This window comes from Oncorhynchus gorbuscha, unplaced genomic scaffold, assembly GCF_021184085.1.
Source record: "Oncorhynchus gorbuscha isolate QuinsamMale2020 ecotype Even-year unplaced genomic scaffold, OgorEven_v1.0 Un_scaffold_2122, whole genome shotgun sequence".
In the NCBI taxonomy this organism is placed as follows: domain Eukaryota; kingdom Metazoa; phylum Chordata; class Actinopteri; order Salmoniformes; family Salmonidae; genus Oncorhynchus; species Oncorhynchus gorbuscha.
In genome coordinates, this window is record NW_025746711.1 from 65,001 (window position 1) to 92,146 (window position 27,146).

Genomic DNA, 27,146 nt, shown 5'->3' on the forward strand with positions numbered 1-27,146 from the left:
TTTGACACCACCCCCGTCTCTCTAGGACATGGAAGTCTGTTCGTCAAAAACCAGGTTTCTGAAATCTCGCCGGTACCTGTCTGGTCGACCCGCCACTGAGTGTGTACTTACCGGGCAGGCCAATCTATCGATGGAATCCCGGAAATTGAAAGGGTTTTTGTGTGCTCCGCCATCTAGGGCTTTATTCCGGTACACCAAAACGTGAATAAATCAAAAAAGTACACATCCAATCTGGATGGGTTTTTTTTGCACGAAATGGCACACATAGACGAGCATTTTCATGTCATTAAAACCGTTTTTGTATTGAAACATTTAATAGAAAATTGTGTTTATAGTTTGGGCTACACAAGTGCATGTTACTGGAAACATAGGTTCCTACCAGGGCATTTTGTTTTTTACATGCTCTACTTGTTGCCCATTGAGAGAGAGGATATGACACGAAATATGGGACCTCTAGCCCCTCGGGAAGTATTTTTAATCATTTTTTGAAAATTACCGATTTTGGTCGAAAAAATGACTAAGTCCCCACTTTTCTCAGCTGTGCACCTGGTGATTGAAAACGTGCACCTGGGAACCCGAAATTACATTAGCGGTGTTCCACAAATTCATGCCCGCTATGGAGCACCCTAACACGGACCTTTATCCATGGGGGACCACCCTATACATCCGTGTACCTGGTGATTGAAAACGTGCACCTGGGAACCCGAAAATTAAAATACTCTCCTAAATGCACTTACCGGTCATTCTCATATTAATGCCCACTTTGGAGACTGATAGATGGTACAGTTGGCGACATCTAGTGAATTTTAAAAAGTAGTACAGATTCATTCTGGGAAGTAATATTACTATGATTATATGGATGAATCTAAAAGATGTTGGAAAATTTACTAAGTCCAAACTTTTCTAAAATAAATCTATGTTTTATGTGCAACTGGTGATTGAAAATAGGCACCTGGTAACCCAAAATGAAACACATTTTTAATCATTTTAATGCATAATGACACAAATACAAGGGTGAATTTCAAACAAATATGCTTTATTTAATCAGTTAATCATGGATTTATTTGACCCTCAATCAGTGTCCGGGCCCGGCTGGCATTTTGGGGCAAATTATGGTACCGGTAGTAACGTGACTGCGTTTCCAGAGAGTGACACATATGGTCAGCAACAGTTCCCCGGTCTGTAACTGAGCCTTGGTTAAAGTTCAACGTGGCAACACTGCGTCGAATTGTACCGAAGGTCACTTTCCTTCCAATGCCAAACTCTGCAAAGATTTTCCCCACATACTCACACAGATTAGTGTAGGGTTGACCACAGGATGTGAAAAAGAACAGTTCTGTGTCTGAGGTCATTCCACTCAGATGAGGCCTGATTTGATGGAATCGTTGAAGCCAAGTGTATTCCTCCTGACATAGAACAATTCGGCACTCCCGAAGCTATAGTTAGTTTTGTGGGAAGCTACACACATCTGATAACCCCCACCTTCCGGGGTTACTTCACTGAAATCACTCACACTAAATAGTGTGACTGGGGATCGTCGAGTGCCATTAAATATTGCCAACCGGCTGGCCATGAGAGCTGCAAACCTACGCCTGTCAGAGCATGTGGCACGTTCCTCCAGCCTACTTAGAACTGAAGGAATGGCTTGATTGCTTAGCTCAACAAAGCGTTTTAACTCCGCAGCGCTGAGCACCTCGTCCCTGCAGCGTTGGCGGAATTTTGACCTATACGTTGCCTGGCTCTGCCGTGAGTCCCTGTCCATCTTCGCCAAGCAGAGTAACATCTTTCGAATTGCAGCGACCTTAGCTTGCATACCATCTGGCCGGAACTGAATAAGATAATTGAGGAAACTTCTAACATCGGTTCGGTACATTTTTAACGTGGATGGTGCCAAACCACGGCTGTCACATTGAGCATACCAATCAGACACACGTCTGTAGTTATCCAGAAAACACAGTCCTTCATCGGACTTGCCCTCCGACATAATGTGGAGGAATTGCCGTACTCGGGACATACTGGTGCGACTATTGTCAATTCGTTTAACTGAAGGTTGTACACCCACAATATAGTTTTCATACTCGTTCAAAATGGCATTACTCCAAACCTGAATTCGGGACGGCACACCGCCGTCTTCATCACTCTCGCTATCAGTGAAAGTCGCCACGACGCAGCCTTGCTCCCTCGGTTCCGAGCACAGTTCAATATCCACTTGACTGGTTGGCTGCACCGCCGTCGAAGAACATGCCGTCTGATCACACTCGTCCACCAGCTGCTGCTCCACGGACAAACACTGCAAAATCACTGGGTCCTCCGGCCGCGGTCGAAGCACTGATTCGGCCTGCTGTCTCTCAGTAGAAATCCGGCTAAATTGCATAGCATTCGTCCAATCCATAGTACCAAACTTAAGTGCATGTACAGACTTCAAATGTCGATCTAGCCGCACTATATTCTGTTTACAACAAAGTTCACAGTCGCGTCTTGGTCTGGTACTCATAGCTTCTCTCTCCTGCCTTCGTCCGTGTCTCTTTGTTTGCTGCACCTAACCCTAACCCTAACCCTAACCCTAACCCTAACCCTAAACCTAACCCTAACCCTAAACCTAAACCTAACCCTAACCCTAAGATGGCACAGTGATGCCATCTGTTGGTAAATGTTCATTACTGCAACTCTTGTGTTTTACTGGGGTGCTTGAGATACCCGGATGTGTTGTGATGTACTGAACAAGACTGGTCACTCGCACCAATGCCTATATCTCGTCATTTAACGTTCAAACAGTTGCTCAATCTGAAAATACAATATAGACCAACGAAGCAACTCTGTTTCCTCTGTCTGATTTCTCTTTACAATGAAAGGGGGTGCACCGTTCCTGGAGGTACTGCAATACCAGGTCGATGCGTGGAGTGGACGGAGCAAGCCCCTATTCCATCTCCCTATTCCAAAAATCAATTTAATATATGGTCCCCAGATAGGGGACGTATCAGATATTAAACTGATAAGAACAGATACTACACTTGATCTTAGCCAAAAGGCCGAGAAGCGATACCTGCAATGATTTCGGAACGAAGTGGCCGTTCTCCGACACGTCAAATTCGATTATGGTTACACCAAAATGAGCACTGTATGCTTTTTGTTTTCCATAAAAAAAATATAAGGCTTTAAATAAATGGTGGCATGGATGTGGAGTTGATCAACGCCAGGAATAACCACGTTTGACTGTTACAAAGTAACACATTTGTAGGTTCTAAGATCACGTGGTCATCCGCCCTCCAATCAGAAATGAGAGAACACGTTAACCTGATCAACAGCTAAATTGGAATAATAATATATTACGTGTGGGGAGGGGGGCAATTTGGAGATAATAATATTGACATAACATTTGATCTTGTATCAAGTATATCTGGAAGCATTGCTGCCACAAACGAACTGAAGCAATTGTCCACTTGGTGGCGCCAGAGTTCCACCGACCGTCACTTTTTCCTGGTTGTCCTGTGTGGTACAGAAAACTGCATTTCAATGTTGAACGACTTGACTTCAAGACATCGTCAACGAAAATAACGTGAACAATAAAAATAGCCTGTCTTTTTTTGTATCTGTCTGTAGAGCCTTGTATGATAAGTCCATTGTGAGAAGGCCTTCATAAAGTGTCCCTCCTAAATTACGAGGCCAAACTTCAAAGATGTCTATGGCACTGGACTGCAGTAAGAGAGCTAAGGAGCGGATGGTCCTGGCTGCCTAAATGTTTCCTCCACATAATAAACTAAGAAACATGGCACTTTGGAGGCTTACTTTTATAATTTGACTTACTCAGTCACTATAACTAACTTCATAAAATGCCATTAGGCCTAATGAAGATACTATAAATGTAAGTTACTTGATTGGTGTCTTGTGAATCCACCTGTATGCGCATTAAGGTTGAATATTTCCCCGGTATTATACGATAATAAATCACTTTTCTCCCGGGTCACCTGGTAGTTTCCACCAAAACTTGGAAGTGTCATTGAAAAGCATTATAACGCATATAAATGTCTGGATTTGATGAGCTTTGATTCAGCATGAACATTCTAATCTGATGCTACTTGAGCCTGATGAGCCCTACATTAACCACATTTAATGAGCCCTACATTAACCCCATTTAATGAGCCCTACATTAACCCCATTTAATGAGCCCTACATTAACCACATTTAATGAGCCCTACATTAACCACATTTAATGAGCCCTACATACATTAACCACATTTAATGAGCCCTACATTAACCACATTTAATGAGCCCTACATTAACCACATTTAATGAGCCCTACATTAACCACATTTAATGAGCCCTACATTAACCACATTTAATGAGCCCTACATTAACCACATTTAATGAGCCCTACATTAACCACATTTAATGAGCCCTACATTAACCACATTTAATGAGCCCTACATTAACCACATTTAATGAGCCCTACATTAACCACATTTAATGAGCCCTACATTTAACCACATTTAATGAGCATTAACCCCATTTAATGAGCCCTACATTAACCACATTTAATGAGCCCTACATTAACCACATTTAATGAGCCCTACATTAACCACATTTAATGAGCCCTACATTAACCACATTTAATGAGCCCTACATTAACCACATTTAATGAGCAGCCCTACATTAACCATTTAAGCAAATTTATTGTACTGTTATCCATTAGGTCCACCAGGACCTCACATGACAATGAAACATTGTTGTGTTGAAACTATAATTTATGACGTTCACCACACTAATCGGTGATATATTTTTGCAATGGGAAGTAATAGCTGGTTTGTTCATTTAATTTTGTTAATGAAATAGTTGTGCTATTGTATTGTTCTGACTTCATGGGGCCGACTGGAGTGAATGTCATCGTTCACAATGTCATCAAAAAGCTCCTCCTTCACTAGAACGGCCCGACTACAGACTATATAATGTCGGGTGCATTAAGTGATGCTATGTTTTCTGTTATTTTTATGATTTTATAGTTTGACACAACGATTGGAAGATTTTTGGTCCCTCTGAAAGCCCAGGTCCTATAGTCACGGTTCACCACTGGATCTAAGTGAAGGCTTCCATTAAACCTGTCCAGGTCCAGTCTGTCCAGTTTCTGCTAGTGCACGTACCACATGGCCACATTATTCAGCCTTGTTTGACTCATGGATGATCTAAGCCATGTCTTAAGCCTCCCCGGGGCACTAAAACTCCTCTCAGCCTCGACAGAGGAGGCAGGGACGACCAGCAGACGCCTTACTAAAGCTTCCACCTGACTGAAGAGACCTTTCACCTCTGGCACCATTTCCCCAATAATGCCAGCAACATCTGAGCTCGTTTGATATGTATAATTAGTCCCAAACATGGCCAGCTGCACCTGCAGAAGTCTTGAATTCAATTCTGGATGGATATGGGCTGAGTATTCACTGTGTCCACGGTGTTGTAGAACTGGGCTCTGTACAAAGACTGGGCATCAGGATGGATGTGGGCTGAGTATTCACTGTGTCCAAGGTGTTGTAGAACTGGGCTCTATACAAAGACTGGGCATCAGGATGGATGTGGGCTGAGTATTCACTGGGCTGCAGCCTGACCGGTGTAACGCTTTGAAAGTTTGCGGATGTGAGGCATCTGAATAGGTTGTTGGTCCAACTTTGTTGCCATAGTAGCTGCTTTTGTGAACAACACATCAAAGTGCTCCCCCGTTCGCTTGTCCTGCATGTGTCACCTTCTGACCTGAGATCATTTGTTATGTCTTTGTTTTAGTATGGTCAGGGCGTGAGTTGGGTGGGTTGTCTATGTTCCTTTTTCTAGGTTTTGGGATTTCTGTGTTTATTATACATTTACACATTATTGAACAATTTGATTTTATTTATTTTCTTAACTAGTAAACCAACACATTCTGAACAATTATAGTTTTAAGCAGTGCATTGGTAGTAAACATGCTTCCTAACTGATCAACAATTATAGATACAAGCTAATAACAAGGTATATATGCTATCTTATTGAACAAGCAAGCAGCTTAACTCAAATGTGTGTGCTAGGCATCTCTCTCCAGATTGTTGTGCTGCTTGGCAGGCTAGCTGCTCCATGGTTTCCTCCAGATATTGCCACTGTTCTCACTCACACTGCCACCATCAGCTGTCTCGCCACCAGTTCCAGAAAGTCCACTCCTTGCGTACGTACTGTACATATGATGAATCATAGATTGGCAAGGAAATCCTCTTCATCTTCACTGTCCAACTGCATTGTGACGGAGCTGGAACCAGCAGGAGGATGGAGAGGCCTTGAAGCTGTACACAGAAACTACCCAAATACAGGTGAGCCAAGCTTGTAGCATCATACCCAAGAAGACTCAAGGCTGTAATCGCTGCCAAAGGTGCTTCAACAAAGTACTGAGTAGAGGGTCTGAATACTTATATCAAACTTTGTCACATGCACCAAATACAAGTGTAGACCTTACTGTGAAATGCTGACTGACAAGCCCTTAACCAACAGTGCAGTTCAATGACAGTAATAAAATATTGAAGTATAAAATGTAACACTAACAAGTCTATATACAGGGGGTACCGAGTCAGTGTGGAGTCTATATACAGGGGGTACCGAGTCAGTGGAGTCTATATACAGGGGGTACAGGTACTGAGTCAGTGTGGAGTCTATATACCGGGGGTACCGGTACAGTCAGTGTGGAGTCTATATACCGGGGGTACCGGTACAGAGTCAGTGTGGAGTCTATATACCGGGGTACCGAGTCACAGAGTCAGTGTGGAGTCTATATACCGGGGTACCGGTACAGAGTCAGTGTGGAGTCTATATACAGGTACGGGGGTACCGGTCTATATACAGGGGTAGTCAGTGTGGAGTCTATATACAGGGGGTACGGTACAGAGTCAGTGTGGAGTCTATATACAGGGGTACTGGTACTGAGTCAGTGTGGAGTCTATATACAGGGGGGGTACTGAGTCAGTGTGGAGTCTATATACAGGGGGTACCGGTACAGAGTCAGTGTGGAGTCTATATACAGGGGGTACTGGTACTGAGTCAGTGTGGAGTCTATATACAGGGGGTACTGGTACAGAGTCAGTGTGGAGTCTATATACAGGGGGTACTGGTACAGAGTCAGTGTGGAGTCTATATACAGGGGGTACTGGTACTGAGTCAGTGTGGAGTCTATATACAGGGGGTACTGGTACTGAGTCAGTGTGGAGTCTATATACAGGGGGTACTGGTACTGAGTCAGTGTGGAGTCTATATACAGGGGGTACTGGTACAGAGTCAGTGTGGAGTCTATATACAGGGGGTACTGGTTAGTTGCGGTAATTTGCACATGTAGGAAGGGGTGAAGTGACTAAATGCGATATGTTAGTTTTGTATTTTGAATAAATGTATACACATTTCTAAACTTATTCAGCTTTGTCATTTGGGGGGTATCGTGTGTAAATTGATGGGAAAAAACTATTGAATCATGTTAGAATAAGGCTGTAACGTAACAAAAGGTGGACAACGTCAAGGGGTCTGAATCCACCATAGCTGGAATGAAAGGAAATACCGCTGACTGAGAAAATGGATTTAATCACTTATGGACAAACTCAGCAGATAAAACCCATCTTTAAAAAAGGCACATCGTTAAACCAGTGGAGGAATGAAGTGTTTTAACATGGACATTGATATTGTAGACAGTCTATTGGGTCTTTAGTTGATTAGTAATAATAAGAGGTTACAGTAAACTAAAGGTTCAAACTCAAATCCACAGGAGGATTTATACACCATCATCAAGTCTCATAACAGATCAGCTGCTGGTCATTCTGAAATAACCTCCGTCTCCAGTTCTCTAGTCTTTAAACGGTCAGATACACGAGTCAGTCTGGCCCTGGTAGATACAACGACAACTAAAAGTTCTAATATAATCCAGTTTCTCCCCAACCAGATTAATCTCCCTCTTCCTCCTTGACCTTTTTCTTATTTTTCTTCTTTGACGACTGTAAATCACAAGAAATAACAAATTAGTATGTTCGTTCAGGCAGAACGGCTTAGATGAGCAGGAATATATCTTCCTTTACGTCCATCGCCGCCTCCTCGGCTTTCTTAGACTTCTTTTTCTTCTTCTTGGGAGTTTCTTCTGCTGCCGTTGAAGCCTCTGGTTCTGAATGAAAACAGAAACCACCGTGAGACAATAGCACTTAACAGACAGCTGAGAACCGGTCTCATGATATGGGTTGTGTTATAGAACAGGATGGATGGTGTATTATGGGTTGTGTTATAGAACAGGATGGATGGTGTATTATGGGTTGTGTTATATAACAGGATGGATGGTGTATTATGGGTTGTGTTATATAACAGGATGGATGGTGTATTATGGGTTGTGTTATATAACAGGATGGATGGTGTATTATGGGTTGTGTTATATAACAGGATGGATGGTGTATTATAGAACAGGATGGATGGTGTATTATGGGTTGTGTTATATAACAGGATGGATGGTGTATTATGGGTTGTGTTATATAACAGGATGGATGGTGTATTATGGGTTGTGTATTATAGAACAGGATGGATGGTGTATTATGGGTTGTGTTATATAACAGGATGGATGGTGTATTATGGGTTGTGTTATATAACAGGATGGATGGTGTATTATGGGTTGTGTTATATAACAGGATGGATGGTGTATTATGGGTTGTGTTATATAACAGGATGGATGGTATTATAGAACAGGATGGATGGTGTATTATGGGTTGTGTTATATAACAGGATGGATGGTGTATTATGGGTTGTGTTATATATAACTGGATGGATGGTGTATTATGGGTTGTGTGTTATATAACAGGATGGATGGTGTATTATGGGTTGTGTTATATAACAGGATGGATGGTGTATTATGGGTTGTGTTATATAACAGGATGGATGGTGTATTATGGGTTGTGTTATATAACAGGATGGATGGTGTATTATGGGTTGTGTTATATAACAGGATGGATGGTGTATTATGGGTTGTGTTATATAACAGGATGGATGGTGTATTATGGGTTGTGTTATATAACAGGATGGATGGTGTATTATGGGTTGTGTTATAGAACAGGATGGATGGTGTATTATGGTATCATGATATGGGTTGTGTTATATAACAGGATGGATGGTGTATTATGGGTTGTGTTATATAACAGGATGGATGGTGTATTATGGGTTGTGTTATATAACAGGATGGATGGTGTGTTATATAACAGGATGGATGGTGTATTATAGAACAGGATGGATGGTGTATTATGGGTTGTGTTATAGAACAGGATGGATGGTGTATTATGGGTTGTGTTATAGAATGGGATGGATGTGTTATATATAACAGGATGGATGGTGTATTATGGGTTGTGTTATATAACAGGATGGATGGTGTATTATGGGTTGTGTTATATAACAGGATGGATGGTGTATTATGGGTTGTGTTATATAACAGGATGGATGGTGTATTATGGGTTGTGTTATATAACAGGATGGATGGTGTATTATGGGTTGTGTTATATAACAGGATGGATGGTGTATTATGGGTTGTGTTATATAACAGGATGGATGGTGTATTATGGGTTGTGTTATATAACAGGATGGATGGTGTATTATGGGTTGTGTTATATAACAGGATGGATGGTGTATTATATAACAGGATGGATGGTGTATTATGGGTTGTGTTATAGAACAGGATGGATGGTGTATTATATAACAGGATGGATGGTGTATTATGGGTTGTGTTATAGAACAGGATGGATGGTGTATTATAGAACAGGATGGATGGTGTATTATGGGTTGTGTTATAGAACAGGATGGATGGTGTATTATGGGTTGTGTTATATAACAGGATGGATGGTGTATTATGGGTTGTGTTATATAACAGGATGGATGGTGTATTATGGGTTGTGTTATAGAACAGGATGGATGGTGTATTATGGGTTGTGTTATATAACAGGATGGATGGTGTATTATGGGTTGTGTTATATAACAGGATGGATGGTGTATTATGGGTTGTGTTATAGAACAGATGGATGGTGAATTATATCAACCTGGATGGATGGTGTATTATGGGTTGTGTTATAGAACAGGATGGATTGGTGATAACAGGATGGAATTATGGGTTGTTATCAGAACAGGATGGATGGTCATTATGGGTTGTGTTATATAACAGGATGGATGGTGTATTATGGGTTGTGTTATATAACAGGATGGATGGTGTATTATGGGTTGTGTTTAGAACAGGATGGATGGTGTATTATGGGTTGTGTTATATAACAGGATGGATGGTGTATTATGGGTTGTGTTATATAACAGGATGGATGGTGTATTATGGGTTTGTTATAGAACTGGATATTATATAACAGGATGCATGGTGTATTATGGGTTGTGATTAGAACAGGATGGATGGTGAACAGGATGGATGGTGTATTATGGGTTGTGTTATAGAACAGGATGGATGGAACAGACACAGTATGGAGAGTGATTATGACATTGTGTTATAGAACAGGATGGATGGTGTATTATGGGTTGTGTTATATAACAGGATGGATGGTGACATTCTGGTTCATGTTACACCTGGAACAGGATGGATGGTGTATTATGGGACATTGTATATAGAACTAGGATGGATGGTGTATTATGGGTTGCAGTATATAACAGGATGGATGGTGATTAGGGTTGTGTTATATAACAGGATGGATGGTGTATTATGGGTTGTGATTAGAACTAGATCACACCTGAATATAACAGGATGGATGGTGTATTAGGGTGGTTATAGACATTCTGATTGAATTATATAACAGGATGGATGGTGACAGCAGTACTTATAGAACAGGATGGATGGAGACATTGTGATATAGAACAGGATGGATGGTGTATTACACCTGTGTTATATAACAGGATGGATGGTGTATTATGGGTGTGTTATAGAACAGGATTGGTGTATTATGGGTTGTGTTATATAACAGGATGGATGGTGTACATGGGTTGTGTTATAGAACAGGATGGAGTGTATTATTTGATTATAACTAGATCACACCTGGATTACATGACAGCAGTACTGTATTATGGGTTGTGTTATATAACAGGATGGATGGTGTATTATTGGATTGTGTTATACAACAGAACTAGAGTTCCTCAACTGACCTTCCACAGGTGACTTTCTTGGGTTTCTTGGTTTTGACTGTCACCTGGTGTGGACCTCTTCCTCCTCCATTCTGATTAGAACTAGATCACACCTGGAACACGACAGCAGTACTGTAGTGGAGACATTCTGATTAGAACTAGATCACACCTGGAACATGACAGCAGTACTTGATTGGAGAGAATTCTGATTAGAACTAGATCACACCTGGAACATGGACAGACACCTTTCTGATTATCTGTGAATCGTTTGCGTTTGACTGTTAGTGGAGAGACATTCTGATTAGAACTAGATCACACCTGGAACATGACAGCAGTACTTTACAATCTACAATGCTTTTTGATTAGAACTAGATCACACCTGGAACATGACAGCAGTACTGTAGAGTGGAGAGACATTCTGATTAGAACTAGATCACACCTGGAACATGACAGCAGATCACACCTGGAACATACTGTAGAGTGGAGAGACATTCTGATTAGAACTAGATCACACCTGGAACATGACAGCAGTACTGTAGAGTGGAGAGACATTCTGATTAGAACTAGATCACACCTGGAACATGACAGCAGTACTGTAGAGTGGAGAGACATTCTGATTAGAACTAGATCACACCTGGAACATGACAGCAGTACTGTAGAGTGGAGAGACATTCTGATTAGAACTAGATCACACCTGGAACATGACAGCAGTACTGTAGAGTGGAGAGACATTCTGATTAGAACTAGATCACACCTGGAACATGACAGCAGTACTGTAGAGTGGAGAGACATTCTGATTAGAACTAGATCACACCTGGAACATGACAGCAGTACTGTAGACTGTGGAGAGACATTCTGATTAGAACTAGATCACACCTGGAACATGACAGCAGTACTGTAGAGTGGAGAGACATTCTGATTAGAACTAGATCACACCTGGAACATGACAGCAGTACTGTAGAGTGGAGAGACATTCTGATTAGAACTAGATCACACCTGGAACATGACAGCAGTACTGTAGAGTGGAGAGACATTCTGATTAGAACTAGATCACACCTGGAACACGACAGCAGTACTGTAGTGTGGAGAGACATTCTGATTAGAACTAGATCACACCTGGAACATGACAGCAGTACTGTAGAGTGGAGAGACATTCTGATTAGAACTAGATCACACCTGGAACATGACAGCAGTACTGTAGAGTGGAGACATTCTGATTAGAACTAGATCACACCTGGAACACGACAGCAGTACTGTAGAGTGGAGAGACATTCTGATTAGAACTAGATCACACCTGGAACATGACAGCAGTACTGTAGAGTGGAGACATTCTGATTAGAACTAGATCACACCTGGAACATGACAGCAGTACTGTAGTGTGGAGAGACATTCTGATTAGAACTAGATCACACCTGGAACATGACAGCAGTACTGTAGAGTGGAGAGACATTCTGATTAGAACTAGATCACACCTGGAACATGACAGCAGTACTGTAGAGTGGAGAGACATTCTGATTAGAACTAGATCACACCTGGAACACGACAGCAGTACTGTAGAGTGGAGAGACATTCTGATTAGAACTAGATCACACCTGGAACATGACAGCAGTACTGTAGAGTGGAGAGACATTCTGATTAGAACTAGATCACACCTGGAACATGACAGCAGTACTGTAGAGTGGAGAGACATTCTGATTAGAACTAGATCACACCTGGAACACGACAGCAGTACTGTAGAGTGGAGACATTCTGATTAGAACTAGATCACACCTGGAACACGACAGCAGTACTGTAGAGTGGAGACATTCTGATTAGAACTAGATCACACCTGGAACATGACAGCAGTACTGTAGAGTGGAGAGACATTCTGATTAGAACTAGATCACACCTGGAACATGACAGCAGTACTGTAGAGTGGAGAGACATTCTGATTAGAACTAGATCACACCTGGAACATGACAGCAGTACTGTAGAGTGGAGAGACATTCTGATTAGAACTAGATCACACCTGGAACACGACAGCAGTACTGTAGAGTGGAGAGACATTCTGATTAGAACTAGATCACACCTGGAACATGACAGCAGTACTGTAGTGTGGAGAGACATTCTGATTAGAACTAGATCACACCTGGAACATGACAGCAGTACTGTAGAGTGGAGACATTCTGATTAGAACTAGATCACACCTGGAACACGACAGCAGTACTGTAGAGTGGAGAGACATTCTGATTAGAACTAGATCACACCTGGAACATGACAGCAGTACTGTAGAGTGGAGAGACATTCTGATTAGAACTAGATCACACCTGGAACATGACAGCAGTACTGTAGTGTGGAGAGACATTCTGATTAGAACTAGATCACACCTGGAACATGACAGCAGTACTGTAGAGTGGGAGACATTCTGATTAGAACTAGATCACACCTGGAACATGACAGCAGTACTGTAGAGTGGAGACATTCTGATTAGAACTAGATCACACCTGGAACATGACAGCAGTACTGTAGAGTGGAGAGACATTCTGATTAGAACTAGATCACACCTGGAACATGACAGCAGTACTGTAGAGTGGAGAGACATTCTGATTAGAACTAGATCACACCTGGAACATGACAGCAGTACTGTAGAGTGGAGAGACATTCTGATTAGAACTAGATCACACCTGGAACATGACAGCAGTACTGTAGAGTGGAGAGACATTCTGATTAGAACTAGATCACACCTGGAACATGACAGCAGTACTGTAGTGTGGAGAGACATTCTGATTAGAACTAGATCACACCTGGAACATGACAGCAGTACTGTGGTGTGGAGAGACATTCTGATTAGAACTAGATCACACCTGGAACATGACAGCAGTACTGTAGAGTGGAGAGACATTCTGATTAGAACTAGATCACACCTGGAACATGACAGCAGTACTGTAGAGTGGAGAGACATTCTGATTAGAACTAGATCACACCTGGAACATGACAGCAGTACTGTAGAGTGGAGAGACATTCTGATTAGAACTAGATCACACCTGGAACATGACAGCAGTACTGTAGAGTGGAGAGACATTCTGATTAGAACTAGATCACACCTGGAACATGACAGCAGTACTGTAGAGTGGAGAGACATTCTGATTAGAACTAGATCACACCTGGAACATGACAGCAGTACTGTAGAGTGGAGAGACATTCTGATTAGAACTAGATCACACCTGGAACATGACAGCAGTACTGTAGAGTGGAGAGACATTCTGATTAGAACTAGATCACACCTGGAACATGACAGCAGTACTGTAGAGTGGAGAGACATTCTGATTAGAACTAGATCACACCTGGAACATGACAGCAGTACTGTAGAGTGGAGAGACATTCTGATTAGAACTAGATCACACCTGGAACATGACAGCAGTACTGTAGAGTGGAGAGACATTCTGATTAGAACTAGATCACACCTGGAACATGACAGCAGTACTGTAGAGTGGAGAGACATTCTGATTAGAACTAGATCACACCTGGAACACGACAGCAGTACTGTAGAGTGGAGAGACATTCTGATTAGAACTAGATCACACCTGGAACATGACAGCAGTACTGTAGAGTGGAGAGACATTCTGATTAGAACTAGATCACACCTGGAACATGACAGCAGTACTGTAGAGTGGAGAGACATTCTGATTAGAACTAGATCACACCTGGAACATGACAGCAGTACTGTAGAGTGGAGAGACATTCTGATTAGAACTAGATCACACCTGGAACATGACAGCAGTACTGTAGAGTGGAGAGACATTCTGATTAGAACTAGATCACACCTGGAACATGACAGCAGTACTGTAGAGTGGAGAGACATTCTGATTAGAACTAGATCACACCTGGAACATGACAGCAGTACTGTAGAGTGGAGACATTCTGATTAGAACTAGATCACACCTGGAACATGACAGCAGTACTGTAGAGTGGAGACATTCTGATTAGAACTAGATCACACCTGGAACATGACAGCAGTACTGTAGAGTGGAGAGACATTCTGATTAGAACTAGATCACACCTGGAACATGACAGCAGTACTGTAGAGTGGAGAGACATTCTGATTAGAACTAGATCACACCTGGAACATGACAGCAGTACTGTAGTGTGGAGAGACATTCTGATTAGAACTAGATCACACCTGGAACATGACAGCAGTACTGTAGAGTGGAGAGACATTCTGATTAGAACTAGATCACACCTGGAACATGACAGCAGTACTGTAGAGTGGAGAGACATTCTGATTAGAACTAGATCACACCTGGAACACGACAGCAGTACTGTAGTGTGAAGAGACATTCTACTTCTAGTGATGGCTGGAACAAAAGCCTCACCTTGCCCTTGTTCTTGGCCGAGGTCTGCGAGACCATATTTGGGCATGTCTCTGCGCGTCTTCAGGGCTCTGAACAGGGCCTTCTCTGCTCCCAGGATCTGGACTGTGGAGGCCGGGTGCTTGCCAGGTTCAACAGGGACCCTGTCAGAGAGAACCAGAGAATTTAGGAGCAGTTTGGGCGTTTCCAGCTGCCTATTACAGGTGTCTAGGTAAAAGGTTTTAATTCAAGCTCAGATGAGGTAGTGACTGAAAAGCATCAGGTATCAGGATTGTGACATATAGTCATCATAATCACTGCTTGTTTTGTGTTGTGAATGATTCCTGCTGTGTGATTGGCCGTTAGATCATGACTCACCAGCGTGTGAGATGAGCCGTGCCCCTACCAGTTCCCCCACCATGACAGTCAGGTTGGGAGCGATAGCCATCATCCTGTTCTTCAGATAGTCGTACAGTTGGGTGCGGTACTCTGTAATCTCTATCACCTGGTCACACAGGTGCATGATGTTGCCGATGTCCTCCTCTGACACCTCCATTCCCATGGAGATCTCTGCAGCCAGTTTGACCTCTGCCTCCACCTCCTCGGGGAGATGCTCAGACAGGTCGGTGGTTGCCACGTTGGTACGAGTGCCTATCTTCCGGACACTCTTGCAGTAGGCCAGGTTGTCAGTGATGATCTTCCCCACCTCAGGGAAGTGCCAGCCGTACCACTCCCTACAGCGCATGATGTAGTTGTTGAGCTCCTTGTCCAGGTCATCCAGCAGAGCTGCACAGACCAAAACACTAGTCACACCTGTTACTGACCTACAGCCCATAATACTAGTCACACCTGTCTACAGCCCATAATACTAGTCACACCTGTCTACAGACCATAATACTAGTCACACCCGTCTACAGACCATAATACTAGTCACACCAGTCTACAGACCAAAATACCAGTCACACCGGTCTACAGACCATAATACTAGTCACACCCGTCTACAGACCATAATACTAGTCACACCCGTCTACAGACCATAATACTAGTCACACCCGTCTACAGACCATAATACTAGTCACACCCGTCTACAGACCATAATACTAGTCACACCTGTCTACAGACCATAATACTAGTCACACCTGTCTACAGACCATAATACTAGTCACACCTGTCTACAGACCATAATACTAGTCACACCTGTCTACAGACCATAATACTAGTCACACCTGTCTACAGACCATAATACTAGCCACACCTGTCTACAGACCATAATACTAGCCACACCTGTCTACAGACCATAATACTAGTCACAGTCACAGACCATAATACTAGTCACACCTGTCTACAGACCATAATACTAGCCACACCTGTCTACAGACCATAATACTAGTCACACCTGTCTACAGACCATAATACTAGTCACACCTGTCTACAGACCATACATGTCTACAGACCATAATACTAGTCACACCTGTCTACAGACCATAATACTAGTCACACCTGTCTACAGACCATAATAAGTCACACCTGTCTACAGACCATAATACTAGTCACACCTGTCTACAGACCATAATACTAGTCACACCTGTCTACAGACCATAATACTAGTCACACCTGTCTACAGACCATAATATACACCTGTCTACAGACCATAATACCAGCCACACCTGTCTACAGACCATAATACCAGCCACACCTGTCTACAGACCATAATACTAGCCACACCTGTCTACAGACCATAATACTAGCCACACCTGTCTACAGACCATAATACTAGTCACACCTGTCTACAGACCATAATACTAGCCACACCTGTCTACAGACCATAATACTAGCCACACCTGTCTACAGACACACCTGTCTACAGACCATAACCAGTCACACCTGTCTACAGACCATAATACCAGTCACACCTGTCTACAGACCATAATACCAGTCACACCTGTCTACAGACCATAATACCAGTCACACCTGTCTACAGACCATAATACCAGTCACACCTGTCTACAGACCATAATACCAGTCACACCTGTCTACAGACCATAATACCAGTCACACCTGTCTACAGACCATAATACTAGTCACACCTGTCTACAGACCATAATACTAGCCACACCTGTCTACAGACCATAATACTAGTCACACCTGTCTACAGACCATAATACCAGTCACACCTGTCTACAGACCATAATACCAGTCACACCTGTCTACAGACCATAATACTAGTCACACCTGTCTACAGACCATAATACTAGTCACACCTGTCTACAGACCATAATACTAGCCACACCTGTCTACAGACCATAATACTAGCCACACCTGTCTACAGACCATAATACCAGTCACACCTGTCTACAGACCATAATACCAGTCACACCTGTCTACAGACCATAATACCAGTCACACCTGTCTACAGACCATAATAGTCACAGTCACAGACCGGTCTACAGACCATAATACTAGTCACACCTGTCTACAGACCATAATACCAGTCACACCTGTCTACAGACCATAATACCAGTCACACCTGTCTACAGACCATAATACTAGTCACACCTGTCTACAGACCATAATACTAGTCACACCTGTCTACAGACCATAATACCAGTCACACCTGTCTACAGACCATAATACTAGTCACACCTGTCTACAGACCATAATACTAGTCACACCTGTCTACAGACCATAATACTAGTCACACCTGTCTACAGACCATAATACTAGTCACACCTGTCTACAGACCATAATACTAGTCACACCTGTCTACAGACCATAATACTAGTCACACCTGTCTACAGACCATAATACTAGTCACACCTGTCTACAGACCATAATACCAGTCACACCTGTCTACAGACCATAATACTAGTCACACCTGTCTACAGACCATAATACCAGTCACACCTGTCTCCAGATAATCAAGTGTTTTATGCGTTTCCTTTGTATAACAGTATCCTTGTTTTATGTTGTCCCTTTACATGGACAGAGTAAGACAGGGATGAGCAACAGGCTTCCACTGGCCCACCTCCTGTAGGCCCGCGAACCCACATCCCTGTACTGGGGAGAGAAGTCACCTCATTGGCCTGTCAGCGTTTTGTTGTGTTATTGATAAGTTACCCGATCGACTAACTTACCAATCACAGTAGTCGAATTACCGACCAGGGCCTATTGATCAGTCATCTTAAAAACTGCACTAATGTGCCTACAGTCTATAGCAGAATTGTAGGAAATGAACACTAAAAGTTCAATTCTCTTCACTGTCACGTGAGGGGGCCGCTAAAATGTTTTGCTTGCAAGGTGGGGGGGTAATTATGTGAGATGTGTTGCGGCCCCTCATGAGGTTTTTGTGGCCCCCACCCCCATCAAAGATGCCCATCCCTGGTCTAAGAGGAGGTACTTACAGATAGCTTGAACGATCATGGTATCCACTTTGTCAGGGCTGAACTTCAGCTTGTAGCGGGACAAACTGAGGAAACAGAAACAGGTCAGGATCTGCCATAGCAGCCTTTCAGGTCTTCTATGAATACGACAGAGGGAGGTGCTGCCTCAGGGGTAGTGACGAATGCTGAGGAAATCCACACCAGGTTTCAGACAGCATGATATAATCATCGGCAACACACACTACATATTGATGTGAGTAAATTATAAAGTGTTTGTAATGTCTTTTGTTATAAGACTAGTTGGCGTCATTTAATGGGATCCTAATAAATCCAAAACACCAAGCGTTGTCTGTGTTCCACACTACCTGTGAGCCAGTCCCAGAGACATGGTGCTGATCTCCCAGGGGGCAGCCCAGTGATCATGGACTCCATCTGTGTCATGATGGTCTACCACGTTGCAGCCGAGCCGTTGTTGCTCCTAGACGTTTCCACTTCACAATAACAGGGGCCACTCTAATAAGGAAGAAACGTGGTAGACAGACTTGTTGGAATGGTGGCATCCTATGACGGTGCCACATTGGAAGTGACTGAGCTCTTCAGTAAGGCCATTCTATTGCCAATATAAAAAAATATATATATTTCCCTTCTATTAAACCAGGTAGGCCAGTTGAGAACAAGTTCTCATTTGCAACTATGACCTGGCCAAGATAAAGAATAGCAATTTGACACAACAGAGTTACACATGGAATAAACAAAACAGTCAATAGAAAAAGTATATATACAGTGAGTGCAATGAGGTAAGATAAGGGAGGTACGGCAATAAATGGGTCATGGTGGCAAAGCAATTACAATATAGCGATTAAACACTGGAATGGTGGATGTGCAGAAGATTAATGTGCAATTAGAGATGATAAATAAATACAGTATGGGGATGAGGTAGGTAGCTGTTTACAGATGGGCTATGATCAGGTGCAGTGATCTGTGAGCTGCTCTGACGGCAATGTTTGTCTATGGAGATTGCATGGTTGTGTGCTCGATTTTATAAACCTGTCAGCAACGGATGTGGCTAAAATAGCCGAATCCACTAATTTGACAGGGTGTCCACATACACTACATATACAAAGGACTGTTATAGTTCCAACATTTAGACACGGGACATTAGTAATATGTATTTATTCATAGACTCAACATTGTTAGGGGATGAGTTCAACAACCGGCTGCTGTCAGTGTTTGTTATGATGGTTAAGGTTAGCTGTGGTCTCAGCTGTAGTGAGGAATACTGCTGAACACCTAAAGGCTTCTGCATGCTTCCCATCCCAAACAGTTGGGGTTAGTTAGTGCATATCTTCAGAAACGTGTTTGTTTGGTCTTCGGTCAGGTGTTTTCCCCGGATGTTTGGGGCAGTAGGGTAGCCTAGCGGTTAGAGCGTTGGACTAGTAACCGGAAGGTTGCAAGTTCAAACCCCCGAACTGACAAGGTACAAATCTGTCGTTCTGTCCCTGAACAAGCAGTTAACCCACTGTTCCTAGGCAGTCATTGAAAATAAGAATTTGTTCTTAACAGACTAACCCTAACCCAAAAACTTAAACGATACTCGTTTTCCATGCACATTTTCAAACTTCATAAATACTGCACCAAACAGCTTACGTAGATTTAAAATTGTAAAAATAAAAGGAAAAATACATGCCATTTCTTGAGCCATCTTCAATTATTTCTGACTAGTTTGAGGAAGTGTATACTGGCTATGGTTTCTCAAGTTGGACAAACTACTATTGCCGCTTTTCTCATTTTTCAAGCAACAGTCTTTTAATTAAGGGAGTATGCGAACACGCTGTTGGTTCACCTAGCTGAAGCTGCAGAAGCCTTGACTGACAGCCCGTGTGCACTAACTGGTAAACTATAGTGAGCAACAACAGGAGGTTAAAGTATTCTTTCTACCTGCCAAGGCCTCTGTTGTGTCCTGGAATTTCTCAAAATGCTTCAACTTCACTCTGGAAGGAGAAATGGTGGCGACATGTTGTTATTTGTCAACTCCAGAAACATGTTCCTTATGCTGATAATGTGTAATACTACATTGACAACGTATTCCCCTCTAATCTAAACACTCCTCTCTCCAGACATGGGGCCATAACTCACACTTTGTTGGCCTTCTCCGGAGTTCCGAACTCCTTCCATAAACTGTCCACCTCTTGGAGCTTTGACTCATCGAGGACCTGAAACAAAAAAGGTTTAAAGTTCTATCAAGTACACGGACATACCATACATTAATTACATTAACGCAACTCGGTTTACATGTGTTGTCATTAAAACCCGTCAGTAATGTGTGATAAGAAAGCCAGCACGCGGTCCCTCCAAAGTACCACGCACCAGTTATGCTAACTTGGAAGAGAAGCATATTTGAAATGTTGGGTAAACATTGGCAACAAATAAATTATTTAACTTCGAAACTAGAACGGGTTCAAATAGTTGCATAATTACTAAAGCCAAGTCCAAGGTAGCAGAGTATCTGTATATCCAGCAGATCTAGGTAACTAAAGCCAAGTCCAAGGTAGCAGAGTATCTGTATATCCAGCAGATCTCTGTATATCCAGCAGATCTAGGTAACTAAAGCCAAGTCCAAGGTAGCAGAGTATCTGTATATCCAGCAGATCTAGGTAACTAAAGCCAAGTCCAAGGTAGCAGAGTATCTGTATATCCAGCAGATCTAGGTAACTAAAGCCAAGTCCAAGGTAGCAGAGTATCTGTATATCCAGCAGATCTAGGTAACTAAAGCCAAGTCCAAGGTAGCAGAGTATCTGTATATCCAGCAGATCTAGGTAACTAAAGCCAAGTCCAAGGTAGCAGAGTATCTGTATATCCAGCAGATCTAGGTAACTAAAGCCAAGTCCAAGGTAGCAGAGTATCTGTATATCCAGCAGATCTAGGTAACTAAAGCCAAGTCCAAGGTAGCAGAGTATCTGTATATCCAGCAGATCTAGGTAACTAAAGCCAAGTCCAAGGTAGCAGAGTATCTGTATATCCAGCAGATCTAGGTAACTAAAGCCAAGTCCAAGGTAGCAGAGTATCTGTATATCCAGCAGATCTAGGTAACTAAAGCCAAGTCCAAGGTAGCAGAGTATCTGTATATCCAGCAGAGGTCCAAGGTAGTATCTGTATATCCAGCAGATCTAGGTAACTAAAGCCAAGTCCAAGGTAGCAGAGTATCTGTATATCCAGCAGATCTAGGTAACTAAAGCCAAGTCCAAGGTAGCAGAGTATCTGTATATCCAGCAGATCTAGGTAACTAAAGCCAAGTCCAAGGTAGCAGAGTATCTGTATATCCAGCAGATCTAGGTAACTAAAGCCAAGTCCAAGGTAGCAGAGTATCTGTATATCCAGCAGATCTAGGTAACTAAAGCCAAGTCCAAGGTAGCAGAGTATCTGTATATCCAGCAGATCTAGGTAACTAAAGCCAAGTCCAAGGTAGCAGAGTATCTGTATATCCAGCAGATCTAGGTAACTAAAGCCAAGTCCCAGAGTATCTGTATATCCAGCAGATCTAGGTAACTAAAGCCAAGTCCAAGGTAGCAGAGTATCTGTATATCCAGCAGATCTAGGTAACTAAAGCCAAGTCCAAGGTAGCAGAGTATCTGTATATCCAGCAGATCTAGGTAACTAAAGCCAAGTCCAAGGTAGCAAGTATCTGTATATCCAGCAGTATCTGTATATCCAGCAGATCTAGGTAACTAAAGCCAAGTCCAAGGTAGCAGAGTATCTGTATATCCAGCAGATCTAGGTAAAGCCTCCAAAAGCCAAGTAAAGCCCAAGGTAGCAGAGTATCTGTATATCCAGCAGATCTAGGTAACTAAAGCCAAGTCCAAGGTAGCAGAGTATCTGTATATCCAGCAGATCTAGGTAACTAAAGCCAAGTCCAAGGTAGCAGAGTATCTGTATATCCAGCAGATCTAGGTAACTAAAGCCAAGTCCAAGGTAGCAGAGTATCTGTATATCCAGCAGATCTAGGTAACTAAAGCCAAGTCCAAGGTAGCAGAGTATCTGTATATCCAGCAGATCTAGGTAACTAAAGCCAAGTCCAAGGTAGCAGAGTATCTGTATATCCAGCAGATCTAGGTAACTAAAGCCAAGTCCAAGGTAGCAGAGTATCTGTATATCCAGCAGATCTAGGTAACTAAAGCCAAGTCCAAGGTAGCAGAGTATCTGTATATCCAGCAGATCTAGGTAACTAAAGCCAAGTCCAAGGTAGCAGAGTATCTGTATATCCAGCAGATCTAGGTAACTAAAGCCAAGTCCAAGGTAGCAGAGATCTAGGTAACTAAAGCCAATCTGTATATCCAGCAGATCTAGGTAACTAAAGCCAAGTCCAAGGTAGCAGAGTATCTGTATATCCAGCAGATCTAGGCAACTTGCCACATACAACGTGGTTGCTTAACTGCAGCGTGTTGAATGAGAAGGCCTCGTTGCGGTAAAGGGTTGCATGCGAGAACTACCACGACGACCTAAATAGAGAAGCCATGTGTACTATAAACAATGTTAAACAGGTCTTGACATGGAACTACTTTGTATTTTACATACAATATCTAGCTACTCCAGGAAAACAACGTATTTAGCTAGCTACACCGCGAACCCGGTTCAATGATTGAAAATTGTCATGCACCCATCTAAAATTATTAGAATTTAGAATATAACTTTAGCTAAATACTCACTTTAAATATTGCAAAACCAGCAGCGGTTTCAAATAAAACAAGCATCTCTGACGCTTTTTCACCAAGTTTAAGCCCGAAACAAACGTATCTCCTAGAAAGGCTTCGCTAGTCGCAGTTCCAACCGGAATGTGTTCCACGAGGTGATCTGTGTGCCTCACCCGGAAGTACGTCCTCTCTCTAACATCGCGAGAAGTGGCAGAGTGAACTATTTGGAGACAAACAAATCCGAGAACATCATTTTGGTCGCGAACCGCGTACACGTATTTTGCAGTTGTTATTGCGCTTATGTTCCTAGCGCCAACAGTGCATGTTCCTTCCATACAGTAAAACCTTGCAGTACAAAACGATACACACAAATCACCCCAAAGTAAGACAGGAATGAATCAAATCAAATAAAACGTATATATAAACGTTTACTGTCACACACCAGTTAGTTGTTTTACAGGGTCAGCTATAGTAAGTAGTACGGAGACCCATTTTTGCGTACAGTTGTTATTTTGATGAATGTATTTGCAATTTTGACGGTACAATATATTTTTTATTAATGTTTTTATGTGTTTAAAAAACATTTTCGAAATGCATTTACTGTTTTGCAAAAGTTGTGTGTCTTGTGGACTCTGTTTTGAAAATCGACAACATTGTTCCAAAGAAATGCTTGTATGTGATTGAGAGAAACTAATACATACAGACAGTTGCTTGTGAGACATGTTGGATCCTGTATTTTACATTATAGCCATTACCATATATATGATTGAATATTATCTGCTGTTGGCTTGTGTGGATGTATGTATGTGTTATGCAACATAGCTGACTTGAAACATTATTAAAAGTATCAGGGCCATGGGACTTTCTAATGATGGAAAAAAACAGAGAAGCATGAAGACAGGAACTGTTCAAATGAGTTGGGAGGGGGGCACATTCAGAGCGGGGTGTTGCGAGAACAAGCGGTCTTTTGTTAGATAACAGGAGCCAGGTGCGAGATAACGGTATGGAGCATGAGAGCCTGGATGTTTTTCACAAACAAGTTACATCTATCAACAGAAGCGCCAAGAGGCGGGGACCCGCCTGAGCGCCTGCAATAGGCTGAGCAAGTTTAAACCACGCCCAGTCTCTACTGTGATAGGCCAACAGACGGGTTGGAACTGTCTATCACAGTATAAAGAATACTGTTCACATACATCCTGTCAGTTCTCTGTTCTGCCCTGCATGGTATCACAGTGAGCCCGTATATACGAAAGTTGCATTTGCCATCTATTACTTAGCTAATAAAAAATACATAGTATAAAATCGGTGACTCATTGTTATATTTATCCTGATACCAGATTTGAATTTACGCAACTCTAACAGACAGTCCATGTTACCAGTACATTACTTTAGCACATTTCATAGTTTATTCTGTATAGTCTTCTACTGTATAGATTTCCAATCATAACAAAAAAAATGTTTAACTACTTTATTACTTAGCTATGTGTGTATATTTTTGATCATGCACTGTTGAGGAAAGTTTGCAAGTAAGTATCCCGTGCACGTGACGAAAAATCTTTGATTGGAAGATGAACGCACCCCATTCCCAACAGCTATCGTAGTCAATAAAACGGTGACAGATTTGACCAGCACTATCGAGCCATCATTGATATTGAAATGAAGTTGCTCAATGTGAAAATACAATATAGACCAACGAAGCAACTCTGTTTCCTCTGTCTGATTTCTCTTTACAATGAAAGGGGGTGCACCGTTCCTGGAAGTACTGCAATACCAGGTCGATGCGTGGAGTGGACGGAGCAAGCCCCTATTCCATCTCCCTATTCCAAAAATCAATTTAATATATGGTCCCCAGATAGGGGACGTATCAGATATTAAACTGATAAGAACAGATTTATTTTATTTCGGAAAAGTTTTATTTACACATTTCCTTTAAAAACAGCTCATACATTTCTTACATCATTTATACACATACAAACGGCAATAAAGGCATAAAACACAGCATTTGAAAGTTACATTTCAATTTGTTAAAAAGTACATGTTGTTAAAACCAATGAAAACAACCATGAATAAAAGTACTTTCCTTGTAAAAACATCAAATCTGTAAAAGCCATTTAAAATGTGTACTAATGATCTAACAAGGGTCAAACATTTTTAAGACATGAAAAACATGTTAAAAAGTCACTTTGTTAAAAGTCTGTCTTCGGTCCCTTGTACAGAAACGGGGTGAGTCCTTATCAAACTCGCCTCATCCTGCTCCTCTGAATAAATTACCATCCCTTCCGTTGGGGCCCAGAGGAGATCCCTCCCCTAGGCGCATCGCCCTAGGCGCTGCAGCGCTGTCAGGCCGTGGCCGCCGGGACGTAGGGTGTTGTGGGGGACCCTTCGCCTGGGGTCGAGGCCCTATTCCTTCCGTACCATCCCAGGGCTTCCATGGCTACCATGGCCACTGCCTGGGGGGTGGTCTCTACGCTTTTCCCTACCAGCAGGTTGCGTGAGGACCACAGTTCTTCCTTCAGGCACGTGAGGGTGGGCCAGAACTTTGTGAAGGCCTTTGATGGAATAGGCCTTCGGCCCACCCCATACAGCACGAGCTGAGGTGTTAGGTCCTCCCCTGCTGGCAGACACAGGGTGATCAGGAGGCCTGCTTCCTTCCACAGGTCCCTGGCAGCTCTGCACTCCCGGAGCATGTGCCTCACCGACTCTTCTTGGCCGCAGCCTGGTCGGGGGCACGCGGATGTCCTCGCCATGCCCCGTGAGTGCATAACGGCCCTGACCAGGAGGATCTCGTGGGCTACCATCCAGGACAGGTCCCGATGCCGATTCAGGAGAGCAGGATGGGCCACGTTGCGCCAGACCGTTGTGGGCTCGCCTAGAGCGAGCCCGCGCACTGGACACACTGGTTTCCGATCCTGCACAAGAGTGAGAAGAGAGCGGTGTTTAGTTAAAACTGGGACTGTTTCTTTTTCCAGTTTAAAATGTCTTAAAAACTTCTGGAGCTGGACGTAGTGCGGGGGTAGCAGGATAGAGACTGGGGCTCGTAGGTCGACTGGGATCAGCCTCAGAGTCCTGAGGTAAGATCCCAGCCAGAACCGTGCAAGGGCCTGAGTCTTGTTGTTGACTGGGGAGGTGGCAAGAGTCAGATGTCAGCTGCCCAGGAACAAGTAGAGAAGGTTAGTTACCAGGAACAAGTAGAGGTCAGGTTAGTTACCAGAGAGACACGACAGAAGGTCAGTTACCAGAGAGACACGACAGAAGGTCAGTTACCAGAGAGACACGACAGAAGGTCAGTTACCAGAGAGACACGACAGAAGGTCAGTTACCAGAGAGACACGACAGAAGGTCAGTTACCAGAGAGACACGACAGAAGGTCAGTTACCAGAGAGACACGACAGAAGGTCAGTTACCAGAGAGACGACAGAAGGTTAGTTACCAGAGAGACGACAGAAGGTTAGTTACCAGAGAGACGAGAAAGACGGTTAAGTTACCAGAGACATTTACATTTAAGTCATTTAGCAGACGCTCTTATCCAGAGCGACTTACAAATTGGAGAGACGAGAAAGACGGTTAAGTTACCAGAGAGACGACAGAAGGTTAGTTGCCAGAGAGACGACAGAAGGTTAGTTGCCAGA

The 27,146-nt window shown here is 42.8% G+C and overlaps 2 non-coding genes and 2 pseudogenes across 2 annotated transcripts; all 4 read right to left on the reverse strand.

Moving 5' to 3' along the window:
- Positions 1-2,850: 2,850 nt before the first annotated feature.
- LOC124025013 lies at positions 2,851-3,041 on the reverse strand. Its single transcript, XR_006837129.1, has one exon. It is a non-coding gene; the product is annotated as a U2 spliceosomal RNA (small nuclear RNA).
- Positions 3,042-7,552: 4,511 nt separating this feature from the next.
- LOC124025010 lies at positions 7,553-21,224 on the reverse strand (annotated as a pseudogene).
- LOC124025015 lies at positions 15,696-15,775 on the reverse strand. Its single transcript, XR_006837130.1, has one exon. It is a non-coding gene; the product is annotated as a small nucleolar RNA SNORD11B (small nucleolar RNA).
- A 4,030-nt stretch (positions 21,225-25,254) lies between the features above and the next one.
- Positions 25,255-25,431, reverse strand: LOC124025014 (annotated as a pseudogene).
- Positions 25,432-27,146: the final 1,715 nt, after the last annotated feature.